This window comes from Crocodylus porosus, unplaced genomic scaffold (genome assembly GCF_001723895.1).
Source record: "Crocodylus porosus isolate Cpor-Errol unplaced genomic scaffold, CroPor_comp1, whole genome shotgun sequence".
Lineage (NCBI taxonomy): Eukaryota > Metazoa > Chordata > Crocodylia > Crocodylidae > Crocodylus > Crocodylus porosus.
In genome coordinates this window covers 107,077-123,106 of record NW_017728926.1, presented here as the reverse complement: position 1 = coordinate 123,106, position 16,030 = coordinate 107,077, and the positions used below count along the sequence as shown (strand labels likewise).

General features: G+C 49.3%; 1 long non-coding RNA gene across 3 annotated transcripts in view; it reads left to right on the top strand.

Annotated features, from left to right (window-relative positions):
- The window catches only part of LOC109314173, a 27,887-nt gene that overhangs the window by 2,398 nt on the left and 9,459 nt on the right, over window positions 1-16,030 (top strand). For all 3 annotated transcript variants that reach the window (XR_002102239.1, XR_002102238.1, XR_002102240.1), the window contains exons 2-6: window positions 1,085-1,235; window positions 5,292-5,417; window positions 6,123-6,250; window positions 6,999-7,110; window positions 7,829-7,946. This is a non-coding gene — a long non-coding RNA (uncharacterized LOC109314173). The remainder of the gene's footprint in view (window positions 1-1,084; window positions 1,236-5,291; window positions 5,418-6,122; window positions 6,251-6,998; window positions 7,111-7,828; window positions 7,947-16,030) is intronic.

Here is a 16,030-nt window from a genome sequence, read left to right as displayed (position 1 = left end):
CCTGTCTTTCACATTCCCAAAGCTCTCTTTCTTCAGGCTGGGCTGTCCTTGTGGGTGCCACCTGGTTTGGTGGTCCACAGCTTCCCCCGCCCTCATCTTCCCCATGCTTCCTGGCTTACCATGTCCAGTTTGTCTACAAAGCACCCTAAATTCTCACCCACCACATCTTTGATGTCAATTGTATATGATAGGGAGGCTGCCTCTTAGTCTCCCTGGACACAGTTTTCTTCTTGTACATTAGCCCTGTTTTGGTAATGGGTGTTCCTGCACACCCCAGCTTTATGGGCTATGCATGGCTCTAATCACCCCTTTACCACGCCCCGAGCCTCGCCAATGTACCAGACATTGTTCGGTCTTATACTCTTTGACGCTCGGGCTCTCTGCAGCCCTCATCTTGCACTGTGCCTCACTGGGCGCTCGGGCTTCTCACTGCCCCCTTGTCTGGAGCTTCTCGCTCTGCCGCAGGTCCGCTTATGAGGCCGCCTCCTTCCCCTTATAGCCTCTCCCAAGCCACCAGTGTAAACTGCAAACACAAAACACAAGCCCCTAGGCTATAACATTAATTTCTGCCCCTCAGCTAAACATCACTCGAGACACCCCCAAGGGTGCTCCATCCCTCACCTGTACTAAACTCATGCATTTTGCCCTCTTCTCTTTTCTCGCTGCAGCAAAGTTCCTTCCCCTTTGGCTGCCCGAAGGAAACTGCCTGCCTGGCCTCAGCCTGGAAGTTATATAGGAACCAGGCCCTGGCCCTTTCAGTCAGCTGACTGCTAACAGGGGTGGGTCACTGGCTCCCTCCATTTGCCCTAGCAACCTGCACCTGGGCTCCTTCATTACTGTTCCACAAGTAGCGGCACCTTAGTGCCCTGCTACAAAGGGAAAGGGATCAATTTTGAAAAAGGAAGTCAGTAATTTAATCATAAAGTAAAGGAGGCTTTAGGTGACTGATACTGCAAGTTTGAGGGAGAGAAGCTGGAGGGCCAGCCCACAAACTGGAAGGTTCAGTTAATAAATGTGAATCAGGCATCAAGAGAAATACCTCTGTGCCAGGGGTTTCCACTAATCAGTATCTCTTTTCCTATAGTGAACTACTGGATTGGAGCCGTTCTCATAAAACGCTGATGATGACAACCTGGGGAATTAGAAAAGTACCTCTGAGAAGAGAAACGGAGTGGCAGGAAGCCTAGTACTGTCTGTTTTCAGCTATGCCTTGCAGTGTGTCCAGCAAGTCCAAGGTATGTGGAGGTATTGGAGGGAAAGATGCAGACGTTAGGGAGCTGCCTGTTTGACTGAACATTTGTGGTAACCAGAAACATCAGTGTAAGCTAGACACAGTAATCTTGGCACTTGCAGAGAGGAATCATTAACTGTGTTAGTCTAAAGTCAGGTAGAAGGCAGGGCAAGGTGGTGTTGTAGAGACTAAGGCTGCTTACACATATTCAAATAATCTGGAAAAATTCTCCCAGGTTTGTTCTCGTAGAAAAACTTACCCAAAGCCATACACACAGTTGTTCACATTCTGAAGCCCTGAACTGTAGAGAGTGGGCAGTGCTGACATTGTACAGCAAGGCAAGGAGGGGGGCTGTGTCCACACCTCAGGGATATTGATAGACTCCTGTAGTTTGCCTGGTGATCTATGGCAGAAGTGCATAGGGCAGCACTGATTGGCTAATCCAGCTGCCCATCAACAACCTGTGTTTCCCTGCAGCACTATCAGGATTATGAAGGAGGCATGGTCTGCAATCTGCTGGAGCAGCAGAGTCCAGTGAGAGTCCCTGAGGGGAAGGGGTGGAGGGGGCAGAGGGAATGATGGAGGACCGTGTTCTCTTCTGAAAGGAGCCACAGCATGTATAGACATTTATTCTCCCAGGAGAAACTTTCCTAAGACTGATTTAACCCTGGTTGTTCCCAGGTTATTTTTCTTCTGAAATGGCCATTTTTGCTCTGGTAGAAAGAGCCTGAACATCTGTACACTTGTGATTTCTTCTGGGAGAGCAGTGATACTCCCAGGAGAAACTAAAGTTCTATACAAGGCCTAACTAGTTAGTCTCTTAGCTGCCACCCTGCCCCGCCTTGTAACTTGCAGTAAGTGACTTGTTTTGAACTCTAATTAAATAATTGCTTTTACTAGAAGTGCACTGATAGAGATTTTGGGGGGCCGATATTAATAGCTGATTTTTAAGGAGGCATATCGGCTGATGCCCATTCAATTTCTGATACAACTGTGTGCAGCTGGTAAGTCTGTTGTGGTGAAAGGGAGTGGGGTAGGGAGGGAAGGAGCATGGGTCACATATTAGGGTCCCACAGTGAGGGAGGAGCGGGGCTGGGGCTGGGGCTGGAGCAAGTGCTGCCCAACCTGGGTGGGGCAGGAGCAGGATGGAGCAGCCACTTGTCTGGGGGGCATGGGGCCGTGGGGCGTGTGCCCCTGGATCTGCATGGGGCAGGCCGGGCGGGCTGCAGCTGCTCTCGGGGTGGGTGGCGGCGGTGCTGGGAGGGGGCCTATGGAGGGGGCTGCAGCGACCCCAAAATTTGCCACACCCCCTCCCAGTGCTGCCCCAGCCTGCAGCTGCTGCCCACTGAGCCTGCCGCACTCCGCGCAGATCTGGGGGCACACATCCCCCACCATGCCCTCCTGGACAAGCAGCAGGAGCAGTGGCAGGATCTGCCAGATGAATGGGCTAGTGCAGGATGAGCAGCTCCTTGATGAGCTGTGTGCAACGGCAGGAGCTGCACCCCCCAGATGAGCCACAGCTCTGTTCTGCGCCTGTCCCACCCATGCCAGGCAGTGCCTACTCTAGCCCCACTCCCTCCCTCACTGTGAGGGGTGTTGATCTGCCCCCCCCATGCCCCTTCCCTTCCCCCTCATCTTCCACCACAACAGACTTATCAGCTGCACCCAGCTTTCCATGCTGCCAGTCCGTGTTCCTCACTGCCTGCATGCTGCACTGTGGCTGCACACACCCATAGGTATTTATTGGCCACATCAGGTGAATTTGTGACATAGTCAATTCTCCTTTATTCGGTGCCGAGCTGATACCAAACCGATGTATCGGTGCACCTCTAGCTTTTACCCAGACTATCTTCCACCTCCAGCTTTTCAACCAATATCTTTCTTTTAATCAAGATACAATCTGACATTGTTTCCTAGTAGCTTCCTCCATCTTCTAAAATAAAGAGCTGTCCTTAACTCACATCTGGAGCTCAGGCAATCTGTGTCTTTCCTGGTGAGGTGGGCTAATCCTGCCGGAAGAGCCTGTTTGGTTACTTTGGACTTCTTCAGGTTCAGATTGTGCCTGGAACTGATATAGGGGTGGCACATTAAGAAAATCAATTATATCTTCTGCAGATTCATTCCCAGTTATTTGTGGATAAAGTTGTTTTGGTGCTGATGGTACTATTGATGGGGGCCCCCTTTTGGTGCAACTTTCTGTTTTTAATTCTTTTATCTGAGATTTCAGTTTCTCTTGGGAGTCCTTAAGACTCCGAACTTGAGATTCTTGACATCTTTTGAAAGCTTCTTCATACCAATCAAAAATGTGTCCCACTGAGTCTGTGGTATATTACTACCTCTTAACTCAAGGTCTCTGTGGAGATGAACAATTTTGCTTAAATCAAATGTTCCCTCCAGGGGAAACTGCTGGCTAAAATCATCTCTGGTATACCAATTCCACTTGTCTAGAGACTTACAACTTTTATGACCATAGTGTGTGTACATGTACAATGCTGGAATCCCTTTTGGCAGAGCCGTTATGTCTTTAGACTTTCCACTCCCCATATCTTTAAACTCAATTCACACAGGCCTTTCATACAGGAATGGCTTATTCAGGGTGTCCAGTCAGGTTGTGAGATTTGCTAGCTGCACAGAGATGCTGTGGCTGATGTCCAAAGACAAGACTCCACTGCAATAACAGCACACAATGCAGTTACTCACGGTTAGACATGGCTCATTATTAGGGTGGGGAAAGGGTGAACCTGTCCACTGGGTCACGAGGTTCCAGTTGAGCCCCCTTGCATTCAAAACTGCCCTTCCAGACAGCCTTGGGGCGGCTGAACCCAACCTTAGTCCCAGACCTGGTCAGTGACTTATATTTCTCAATTCATACTCTCAGTTCACACAAGGGAATTTCTGCATTGAGGCAGGAGGTTCAAGAGCATTTCTTTAGTATCAGCCTTGGTCAATGCTTATTGCAGAAAACACTCACACTCTAAGAGTTTCTACCTTGCACCCTTGCTTTTAAAGAGCACACAGAGCCAATCTGTTGTCTTTGGGGCGGCTGCACAAGGTTTCTACTCCTGGCCGCAGAGAGACCTCATAGTTCTTTACAGAACTTAATTCACACAGGGAAATACTTTCATTGACAACAGCAACACAGAGTCTTTAACCTTAACTCTTTCTACTCACAGTTACTACTTACACAGTGGGTCTGACGGTTCTGGCAAAAAAAAAAAAAGTTCAGATAGGGTGAGCCTCAAGCAGTGAATCAGGAAGACTCAGAGACAGCCTGTCACTGAAAAGCCCCAAATAGAGATTTCAAAAGGTCTCTTACCTCAGTTTGGTGCCAGGGCTTCAGTGAAGAGATGTCTGTGTCCCAGCTGATCACTCTGGGCGTCTCTATCTGAGTCACGGCACCAAATTGTGGAAGAAACCAAACTCCGTGTTGTGGTTGAATCAGAACTGACAGAGCCTGCTTTTCTTTATTTAGGGCTATACTGTGATCACAGGGAGAATGCCATACAGCAAGGGGAATCACCCACTCATCTGTTTCAAAGGATTTCTCGGACTCTCTAAGTTTACAAGCATATTTATACTGAAGACAGAGAAAGAGATAAAAAAATACAACCTTGGAGAAACAAAGCAATAGTAAAGTACACAGAAATTTAGGAAGTTTACTTAAACAAACCATCTGTGCACAGGGTAATATATCAAGATAACCTAAGGATAACCCAAGGCATGCAGGATTTCTTATCTCAGAACATGTAACTGAAATAAGCAGTATCAGCACTTCTGACCTCTGTTTGTTTTTCTAGTCAAGTAGTCCAGAAGCCCAACTAAATTACTCATACAATATTTTGGTTAAGTTGTATGTTGGAGACTAAAACTGTCCTTAATGAGACTTGGGTTTGGCATGGAATACTTCCTATGTGGGTAAAAGTTCCCCAGCTTGCAGCCTTAGGGAATAATCCAATTTCTCTAATCTCTGCTGAGTCTTTTGAACTGTTGTGTTGCCAGCTGTCTTGTCCATTCCTTCTTTCTTGCCATGGTTGTAGAAAGAATCAGTTCTGCCTCACAGCCAGTCCACAGCAATGGCTCTAGTGGTTATGGAAGTCTTGGTAGCAGTGGATCTTATGAATACTATATCAGCATAGCATCTTCCAGTGACTCCAATGGAAATTGTGTAGAAGAAATACGAAAACCAGTAAGTATGTAATTGTTATTACCCAGATACAAGTGGAAATGCAGTAATTACACTGGAACGTTTCATGGCATACAGACACTACACATAGTGAATTATACTGAAGTGAGAAAGTACAGCTATGTAGGTCTCAAGTGTTTGAATTAAATATGCTTGGGATTCATCCAACATACAAGAATCTTAAAATTGCAGTAGTAATTATTTACCTGACTGAAGTAAGGAGATAGTTAATATAAAGGTACTTCACAGCAAGTTGAAAACCTCTGCAGTGATGTGACTTCTCTCAGAACTATTGGGTTTGACAGGATGGGGTGGGGGAGGAGGGAAGCCTCTGAACAGAATGACACTTAGGAGAGAAAAATAGCACAAGATAATTGTGCACAAATTATGCAGCTGCTATCTCTATCAATATCTGGTTGCAAATAAACATCCTCTGTAGTGTGGGGGGAAAGAGTACTTTTCTCAGAAAATCCTTAGCTTGGTTTTACCTCCCATCTCTGAAGACTTGCACCTCTGCAAGAAAATTATTTCAATTCATCATGGGGAATCAGACTGGTAAAAGTTAGGAAGTACCAAATTTATGATGACAAACCTTCTGACATACCTTGGAGTAAATCAGATAGAGCTTCCTGAGTATGTTCTTGTGGTGGTTGCTTGCATTTACTCATGTTTCCTCCATCTGACTGTTTACATGTTGCCATATCCCAGGATGACTCTGTAGCAGGTCTGTGCCAACATCAGTCAAATAAAGAATTTGGGGCAGCAGTTGTATATTGAGTTCCAGAGCAAATGGCAAGATAGAAAAGACCAGGTCCCTGGTGCTGAACTGCTGGGAGGTGAGTTTATAGAGGGCTGATTCCCATATTTAAGTTGGAACTCCCCAAGACCTTACAGTCATGATGTGTTCTTTGCTGACTCTGATGGTTTCGCTCTTCAGATCTCTTTTAATAGCACAGTAGAATGTGAATACACCATACAGACAGCAAGATAGCATTGGCCAGAGCAGATCGCATAGGAAATGTTGGCACACTTAGATTCTTGGCTCAGTGTGCCAACTTATAAGCTAGTAAAATACTTTTAGTTTTAGTTTTGTGAGGAGCCATAGCCTCGTGTGGTTTAGAGGTGGGATGTTTTGATTTGTAAGTTGAGGTGAAAGCAGAAGAAAGTAGGTAACGCTACTTTGCAGTTTGCAGCATCTGAAATGCCAATTTATAAACCTAATTTATGCAGAGAAATTTGGTATTGGGGTTTGATTCAGGATGTGGAGGGTATTTCTATTTGCCTGTCTGTTAGTTTTACTTACTTCCCACCCCCTTAAGCCTAATGATGGAAGTGGCTGTTAGTAAATGCAAGAGAGAGAGGACACACTAAGTGAGGTGGAGGTTGCATCTTAAGTTTTAGAGTCTTTTTTGCTTTTAAACAATATGTCTGTTTCTGAAAAATGTTGCATTGGAATGTGCACATAGAAGTAGTGATGTAGTATTGCAGCACTGAAGGTTATAGTATTGCAGGCCACACACCCCATAAAGGCTTATGCGGGGGGGCAGCTTTGAAAGATATTTTTGAAAATTTCTTCTTTTCTAGGCAAGCAGCACACCACTTCCTATATTTTTCGGGCACTAAGAAATAACATCAGTCAACACCAAGCCAGTTCCATCATATCAGCAGATTAATTGTGTATGGACAGTATCATCAGGTAGTAAACTGACAGATTTTTTTTTCGTTTTTCAGTCCAGTTTGTTTACTGTTAAGTAGGGGAGGGTAACTGTAACTAAGGAAAAGTACAGCTTGTATCTGAATCGAGTGCCTAGACATTTAATTGCAGGAAGGTGGTTGGAAATGAACCCTGTTTTGAGATGTGAAGTATGGCTTGTGTTAATTTAATTGTGCCAAAAATTGGTCTCTATGTCCTTACAGCGAGTTTGCATTTGAAGTGTGTCTATAAATTAACTTATGCAAATAGGACCAAGGGACTGGTGTAATCATATATAACATTGTTTTCCCATCTTAAGATATTCCATCTTATTAATGATATTATGAATACACAGGAAATACCTATCAAAAATGCAAAGGGTCTGCATGCAAATTCAGATTTTTCTCTTATTGAATGCAATATCTTTCCAACAATGAAATAAAAAATGATACTAAACTATATCTTTCCTGATCTTAAGGTGGTTTTGGCTTGGCGGTACTGAAGCTAAGAAATCTAAGCTGCCAATTTACCGTTGAGCAAGCACAGATTCTTACACTTCTCTTCTGTAGTCTGAGAATTTTGCAAAAACTGAAAACAAAACTCTCTTCTATCCCACAGATAGTGTTATACATTTTCCTTTAAAAGAAAACAATTGTAACTGTACAATTTGTGAGAGCTCATCAAGAGCTGGTCATGTAATTGTGATATGCTTATATTACAGATATCTAGACAGCTGCAGTATTCCAGCATTTTAAAAAAAGTGTACATTCTGTGCAAACGTATCCTCTTCCTCTTCAAGCAAGCCCAGCAAAGTCAGAGTGAAGTCCAAGCATTGGAAGGTAATAGGAAGTTAACAGGCATCCATAATGAAAACAGAACAACATATCTGCTTGTTATGCTACTGCCATATTTTCCAGTATTTCTGTCCTTTGAAACCTGCTGATTTACACACTGACAACGCAAGTAGCTTCCCTTTTTTGGCTGTGTTTAGAGACCTTACTTAGAGCTGATGTAAACAGCTGGCTCTGTGCTGTTTTGGGGGTTTTTTGCTGAAAAATGAAACTTGAAAAACTTAAGCTGTTCATCTTGATTATGCTGCCATTTAATAAGCAGTGGTTTGAGGTATCCTATACTTTTTCATTTATTTTGAAAATATAATTTGTTTATTTAAAGAGTTTGCATAATGAGTGTAAGGGGAAAATGTCGTTTTTGTGAGCAAAGAAAACTAGATGAATTAAGAGACATGGGAACTAATTTTGGGACTTGAGATTTTTTTTCTTTAACCATTGGATGCATGTATCTTGCCACCAGTAATTTCCAAGGCTGCATTGTCAGCTGAACCAGGGGAGACTGTAAAAGAGCAGACAACAGCAGTTGCGGTCAGAGCTCCACTGACAGACCTGACTTTGACCACCAAGGCTCTGAGTGTGGTGTCTGTTACCAACCAGTGCAGTTACAGCAGCACCTCTGTGCATGTGCCACATCCTGAATCAGGATGGGGCCCAGCATATAGGGGCCAGGGACGCAGTGACTCGGAGGGAGAAATGAAGTTAGTGCCTCAAAGCCAGGTCCAATTTCAGTGGGCCTAGGCTAGAAGGCCTATCTAGATTAAAGGGGCAGAGTCAGAAGAGGCCAAAGCCCCAACAGAGGGACAACATACCTGTAACATCCACAAGGCATGAAACGTGGTAAAGGAGGGGATTTGGACCATGCAATTAGCCCTTAAAGCTGCAGGTGCCCTGCCAGGCACAGCCGACTACAGAGGCCCAACCAGGGGCCTGGGACCAGTGTGAATGTGGCTTAGCAAAGGTCCATGGGCAGCCTCCGCATTCATCTACATTACCATCAAGGTGTGACATGTGAAACAGGAAGGTGCCCTAAAGGCGGAGCGAGGCACAGTTGCAGAGCCACCGGGGGTTTCACAGCCACCCCTGGGACCCTGATGTGTTACACTGAGCCTGTTTAATAGGGCTGTGTGAAATTTCAACGAGTGTTTTGTTTCAAACTTGTTTCAACTCATTTCAAGCTTGAAACAGGAAAATTGAATGGAAATGAAAGGCTTTAAAATAGATTTGAAACGAAACAAGGCCACTCGAAACGTTGTGAATTTCGAAGCCAGCTTGTTTGCATCTAAACAGAAACTAAGTAGAGGGAGGGGGAAGAAGGGGGAAGGACTGCTCTGATATTGACAGCTAGCTCCTGGTTCGATTCCCTAGCTCTCTGATCATTCCCCCAGCTCTTCCCAGGGGGCACAGACCCCTGCATCTCTGTGCCGGGTTCCAGTAGACTGCCACTGCAGGCTGCTGAAACCCAACATGCAGATCTGGGGGCCTCCGCTCCCTGGAAAGAGCTGGGGGAATGAGCAGAGGGCTGGGGAATCAAACCAGGAACTGGGGGAATGTTCAGGGATCTGAACATTTCCCCCGCTCCCTGATATTTCCCCCAGCTCTCTGATTTGCTTCCCTCAGCTATTCCCGGGGGTGGGGCACAGCCCTTAGATGATGCAGAATGACAGCAGGCTGCCGCTTCCAGCTGGGGATGGCGGTGGCTCTGAGCTATTTCCATAGCTGGCAGCAGCAGCCTGCCGAAAACCCGCACGTAGATCTGGGGGAATGATCAGAGAGCTGGGGAATCAAATTGGAAGCTCCGGCTGACACACGGAGCCACCCCAGCTCCCAAACAGTGCACGGTGCCTTGCTGAGCCGCGCCACATCTGCATCATGGGGAAGCAGCTATGCAGGTGCTTGGTGGGGAAGTGGGTGATCCCCACTGCCTCCTGTGCTGCAGAGAGGGGCTCTGCCATAAGCCCCCAGAGGCATCAGTCACCACTGCCAGAGCCGCTGAGTGTAGGGCTTTTGTTTTGTTTTTAAAGCTCAGCACTCCCCAGGTGCGGAGCATGTAGATAACAGCATGCTGCTGCTGGTGGCTGGGGCCAGCGTCAGCACTCAATTCTGCCCAGCACAGCCTGTGCCTAGTGCTGGGAAGAACCCAATGCTGGTGCTGGCACTATCCAGCAGTGGCAGCCTGCTATCATCCCACATGTGGATCCAGGGGTCTGTACCCCCTGGGAGAGCTGCGGGGCTGTGTCGGAGTCCTCCGGACTATGCCCCCTGATCTGCGTGAGGGATGACAGTACGCTGCCGCTGTTGGCAAGTGATACTAGTTTTGCTTTGAACAGTTTGAGGTGGAGTTTCACAAAACCCTCTGCACCTATCTCCTTGAAACTTGACAGGCTTCATGCCCTCAGAACGGGCTACCATTCGTGCAATTGTCATCTAAATTGGACATGAAATGAGAAAGTTATAAGCATTTTCATGATTCCCTATTATAGCCTATGGGCGAAACAGCAAAACAGTTTTAATGAAATTAAATGGAATACTGCTTCGAAACAGTGGAATGAAACCGTGTTCCTTCCAAATTTCAAAATGAAATGGTGCTGTTTCACGCAACCCTTCTGTTTTTAACTCTTGATCAGGCAGTCAAATGAATCCATCCCAAGTAGAGAGATAAATAGTGATTATAAACATCATTCCAAGCAGACCTAGTTTTGATTTTAAGGACAGGCATATATGCCACAGTAATTCAGAGCTCTGATCCTACGTTTCGTAGATGTATGGAGGTAGGGAGCAGAGAGGAGTGAGGCTGAATGTTCCCTGCTTTCCTGGGAACCTGCTCTTTGAGGAGAGAAGTTGTCATGTCAAAGTGCAAATAAGCTTCATCATACAGGACACATCCACACATGCAAACACATACGCTTGCAGCAGCTCAAATAGAAGCTGTGCAAAATTGAGCTGTGGCTTTTTGCCCCAGTGCGTGTGCCTAGACATGCACATTGGTGTTGGGCAACTTGTGCCACTTGGGGCAAAATAACCCTGGCTGGCTCCTCTTGGATCTGCAGCCAGGGGGAGCTAGAGCCCAGGGCCAGCACCAGTGCTGTCCCCATCAGTATAAAAAGCTGCCCTGTCCTGGCCCTGGCCCCATCAGTATAAAAAGCTGGCCTGTCAAGTAGCTTGGAGCTACTTGCTCTCAGGAGCTTTTAGAGGAGGAGCCTCTGGTAGGAAGTTGGCCACGCCTGTTCCTGTCCCAGGCTGTTGCTGTTGCTGTTAACTTGGTCTAAGGACCTTTTGGGGAGAAGATGGCCAGGCCTCTGGCTACTCGTAGCTGCTGGCTTGGTCTCAGAGCTTTTGGGAGTAAGTTGGCCACACCCCTTCCTGCCTTGGGCTGCTGCTGCTGTTGCTGCCCCCACCCGCTATGGTGGGGGTCCTCTGCTGCACACTGCTGTCCCTGCTCGGGGAGGGGCCCACCACACCCCAGCTTCTGCACCCCTCTTCCAGCCTGCTGCCCAGCCCACAGCCAAGCTGTGGTCGGGGGACAGCTTGGGGAGGAAGCCTGTACTGCATGCGGGCCCCTTCCCCACCATCGCTGCCAGAGCCTAAAGGTGCCTTGCCTGCCCTAGCTGCCTTGGCAGGCCACCACCCACCTTCACCTCCACTTTCACCAGGAGCACACCCTGAGTGGCTGAACTGGATGGCTCCTACTACCACTGCTGCTGTTGCTACTACTGCTGCCCCTCTCAGGAGAGAGGGAGATACCCTGCTGCACTGCCTTGCATCACCTGACACCACACCTGCACTGGATTACTCCCTAATTGGCTGACTGCTCTTGCCCTTCCCCACAGCTACCTCACTGCATCTGATCCTGCTTTGTCTTCCTGCCTACTGCTCTGCTGCTGAGTGTCTGGCTGGAGGCCTGAGGGACTCCTGGACTGATCTTCAACAAACAAAGCCCCTCTACCGCTCCAGTCGTCTTTTACATCTCCCTTAGCAGCCTTCCCTGTGTGTCCTTTCCCTTGTGTGATAAGTCCTGTGGTCCACTCGCTCTGCCCTGCTGTTTGTTGTGTGGCTGAGTAAGCCAGCTTGTTTCCCCAGCCCTTCTGTGTTTTCTCCCTCCCCCACAGTTTCAAAGCATAGTTCTCCCATTTTTTTTCCTGTGGGGCTGTAGCTCAGTGAAGCTTCAGCCCCCTTCCTCCCTACTGCCTTCTCTCCCACAACCCCAGCCTGTCCCTATTAGATTCACCAGCCCCAATGGATATTTTGTTTTTCTTTATTGTCTTCCCTGGCCTTACGTGAAACAATGGTGGGGCAGATGCCCCCACAGAACTTCCTGCAGCCCCCACTATGGGGGCGGATCCCAGGGATGCATACCCTTGGAGAAGTAGAGTCCAACCAACCTCCTCCAAGGGTGGAGAAACCTGCAACCTCTACTGCAGGGGCAGATGGGACTCCAATAGGGAGCCACAGGACCAGGACCATCATCAGGGACCAAGGGCAAGGACGTGGGAAAGGCTCCTCTTCAGCCTTCTCCACAGGTTGGGGTGGGAAGGGCAAGGGCCCTGCCCCCAAGCCTAGACCACCAGCACTTGAAGGCACCAGGTGTGCTACGCCAGCCAGCACACCCACTCAGCCTGTCCCTGGCCCTAGCCCCGGCCTCACCAATGCAGCCCCCGGGGGGGGGAACCACAGCTATGCACAGCAATCTGTGGGGAGACCCGAAGCCAGGGGGCCTGGACCCTCCACAGCTTGCTCTTCCAGCTTGGTGGCAGGGGTCCTTTTTCTGTCAGTCACCTGCAGGCACAGGGTAAAGTGCCAACTGCCCAAGCAGGAGAACCTGTACTTTGAGACCTGGGTGCAGGCTCTGACTCGGGTAGTGGGGGCTCCCAAGGTTGTAGTGGCCTCCTGCTTTCAAGGGGGTCTTTTTCTGTGCTTCAGAGGCCACCACACACAAGGCGGTGGAGAGGGGGCTCATGGTGGAGGATGAGTACGTCCCCCTCAAGCCTCTGGAAGAGCTGGGGACCAGGGTGGTCCTCAGCTCCATCCCTTTCTATATCCCCAATTGGGCCCTGTTCCCCCAGCTCCAAACCCTGGGGAGAGTTATCTCTCTGGTGGTGGCCCTCTTGCTGAGGTGCCAAGACCCCGGCCTCCGCCAGGTGCACTCTTTCTGTCACCAGTTTATGATCCAGCCGGCAGCAGGAGTGTGGCTGGAGGCTGACGGATGCCTGATACTTCCTTATCGGGGTGCCCTGGTGAGGATTTTCTATACACTGGGGGACCTGTGGTTCTTCCAGTGTCTTGTCCTGGGACACTTGCATTGTGACTGCCCCATGGGCTAAGCAGGGAGGACATCTGCTGTCCCACTGGCAAGAGGGGTGACCCTACCACCAGCAGCCCTCCCCTCTCGGGCCCCTCTGGCACCCCAGCCGCAACTACAAGCCCCACCTTGAGCTCAAGGAACCCTTCCCCCCAACCAAGTTTGGTGGTCCCCTGGGGAGGGACAGCAGCAACCAAGGGGAGAGAGGGAGTAGGGCCACCCTGCCCCAGTCATGCCCCCATTGTAGCTGCCTCACCTCCTCAACCCTCACCTTCTACTGGAGCCTGTCCACCCCATGACTGAGTGGGTGCAGGTCCCTTCTAGGCACAAAGGCAAGAGAAGGGCCTGGGCACAGCTGGAGCTCTCTGACATGAAGGACTCCTCTCCCCCTCCCAAGACCACCACATGGAGGGAAGGAGCGGCCCAGCCTCAGGCCTCCCCAGCTGTTCCTGACACCCCACCCCCCAGGAAAGATCAAATGGGAGATCCCCGTGGAGGAGGTTTCAGGGCTGCTAGACAGTCCCAAACAGGAGCCCATGGAGCAAGCTCCTCATTCTGCTGAGCAGGGCATACCCCATAAGACCACGGGCATCGAGGCTGAGGCCTACCCAAATGAAGGCCAGGCAGCAGAGCCTCCTCCTTCTGATGATCTGGGGGATACAGAGGCCCTGGGACTTATCCCAGTGAGTCCTGAGGGAGGAGGTCCCTTTTTCCATGACCTCAAGACAGACGCTGAAGCCACTGTGGTGCCTGACAGGTCTCTTTCCTCCCCCTCCCAGAAAAACCTCACCTCCAGCCTGCCCCATAGACCTGCACCAGAAGGGGTCATGGTGGGGTCCCCTAATCAACAGGCCAATCTTGTCGAGGAACCTGCACAGACCCCCCCAGGGCTCCAGCTCTACCCCATCATCTTGTGAAGGAGCCCCACCCTCAGACTTACCCCCACCCCAAGGGGTCCAGGGTCTTAGCGGAATGGGGGATTCAGATGGTGCCAGGCCACCTGCTGTATCTCCAGGTCCAGGTGCAGGGGCTGGTCCTGAACTTTCTGAACGTGTATGTCTCTGCGAGGGACCCAGAGTTGGTGGATTTTTTCCGCCAGGTGACCGCATACATCGGCACCCTCAACCATCTCAAGTGTCTGGTCCTTGTGTTGCCCTGTAGGGTCAGGCCAACTCTCAGGATCTCAATATTGCGCTGTTAGACAGGAGGGTGTGACACAATTGCACATATACAAACACAGATCAATTGGATGTATACACACACACACACACACACACTACCAACTCAGGCACATACACATCCAAACCAGCCTAGGCACATGCACACCTATCACCAATTCAAGCACATACACTATACACCCCAAAAGTTAGACAAAAATTAATCATCAATACCCATAGACTCAGTACACATACACAGATCACTAATTCGTATATCATGCACACGGTGACATATATCAGTTCACATGCATACCATTCACCTACACATACACACAAGTAAGTTCCTAACTTAGATGGTATGGTATGTATGTGTGTGCATAGAGTACCTGGGATACTTGGAGGAAGGTTAAGCTGAGAGAGAGAGTTAAAGTGTAGGAAGTGCAAGTGCCAGAACCAGCGGACAAGAGAGAAGCTGGCTGAGGAACAGAGGCTTGGGTTTACTTAAGATCAAGTGGCCTTGGGGTTACTCAGGGTCACCTGGTGTCAGGGTGGAAGCAAGGAAAAAAAAGCCCTGTGGCAAGGAGGAAACAGCCAGGAGACAGAAGCAAAAGGCAGTGAGGATGAGCCAGAAACAGTGCAGAGAGCAGGGGAAAAGGCAGTGGGGATGAGACAGAAGTTAGAAGAGCAGAGACTGGAGCAGGGCCAGAACTGTAGTAAAGCAAATCCCATTTAGGGGTCCAAATAACAGTTTTATTAAACAGACAACACACTACACAGCCCCATGAAGTTATTGGTTCACACACAAGCACTCACAATGGCAGCAGGAGAAAGAGACTCAGTGGAAGGGTTGGGGTCCAGGTGAAGAGAAGCAGAGTCCAAGTCCTTGGTTATAGAGGGTGTGGGGGGTGGCAGCTACCTATCCAGGCTGGAAAGGGGTCCTTGTCCAGTAGGTGTTGTCCAGGGTGGGGGTAGCCAGCAGGGCCTCTGGGTGGATAGGTGGTGTGGCACGGTGCTGGTCCAGATGGAAAGGGTGTCCCAAGGAGTCAGTCTTCACTACTCCTTTTTATGGGGCAGGCTACCTGATTTCCTGTGGGAGGGCCTGTCCAGGCAATGTCAGTCATGTTCCAGGTGTTCTTACTGAGCATATGTAGCCTGGCACAATGGTGGGTAGCCTTATCTTTTGTTTCTTGAATGCTGAGGGTGGTTTCAATGGCTGGGTCCTTGGTCCAGGTATTGGTGTTGATGGTTTGGTCATTCAGAGGGAGCTATTTTTAGGCCTACTGCCATTGTCTTTCAAGCACCCTCATTCATCCTCATTCATTCAGGAACCAAGTTACGTAGGAGGGTGTGGAAGAGCCCTGACCCCAGGCAGCCCCGGGACTCACCGGGCTGGGCGGAGCACGCCCGGCCAGAGCCGGCAGCGCGGGAACGTGGGACGTGAAAGGCGCGGCACAGCCGGAGCTGGCGTGAAAGCCCGGGAGGGAATCTCCGTGCGGAGACCGGCAGCACGCACTTTAATTAACTCTCCCAGGTGCCGCGAGGAGCCAGTGGACTCAAAAGCGGTGCTGGTGCGGAGCAGCGGGGGCCAGAAGGAGTCAGAGGAGGAGCAGCAGCACGGC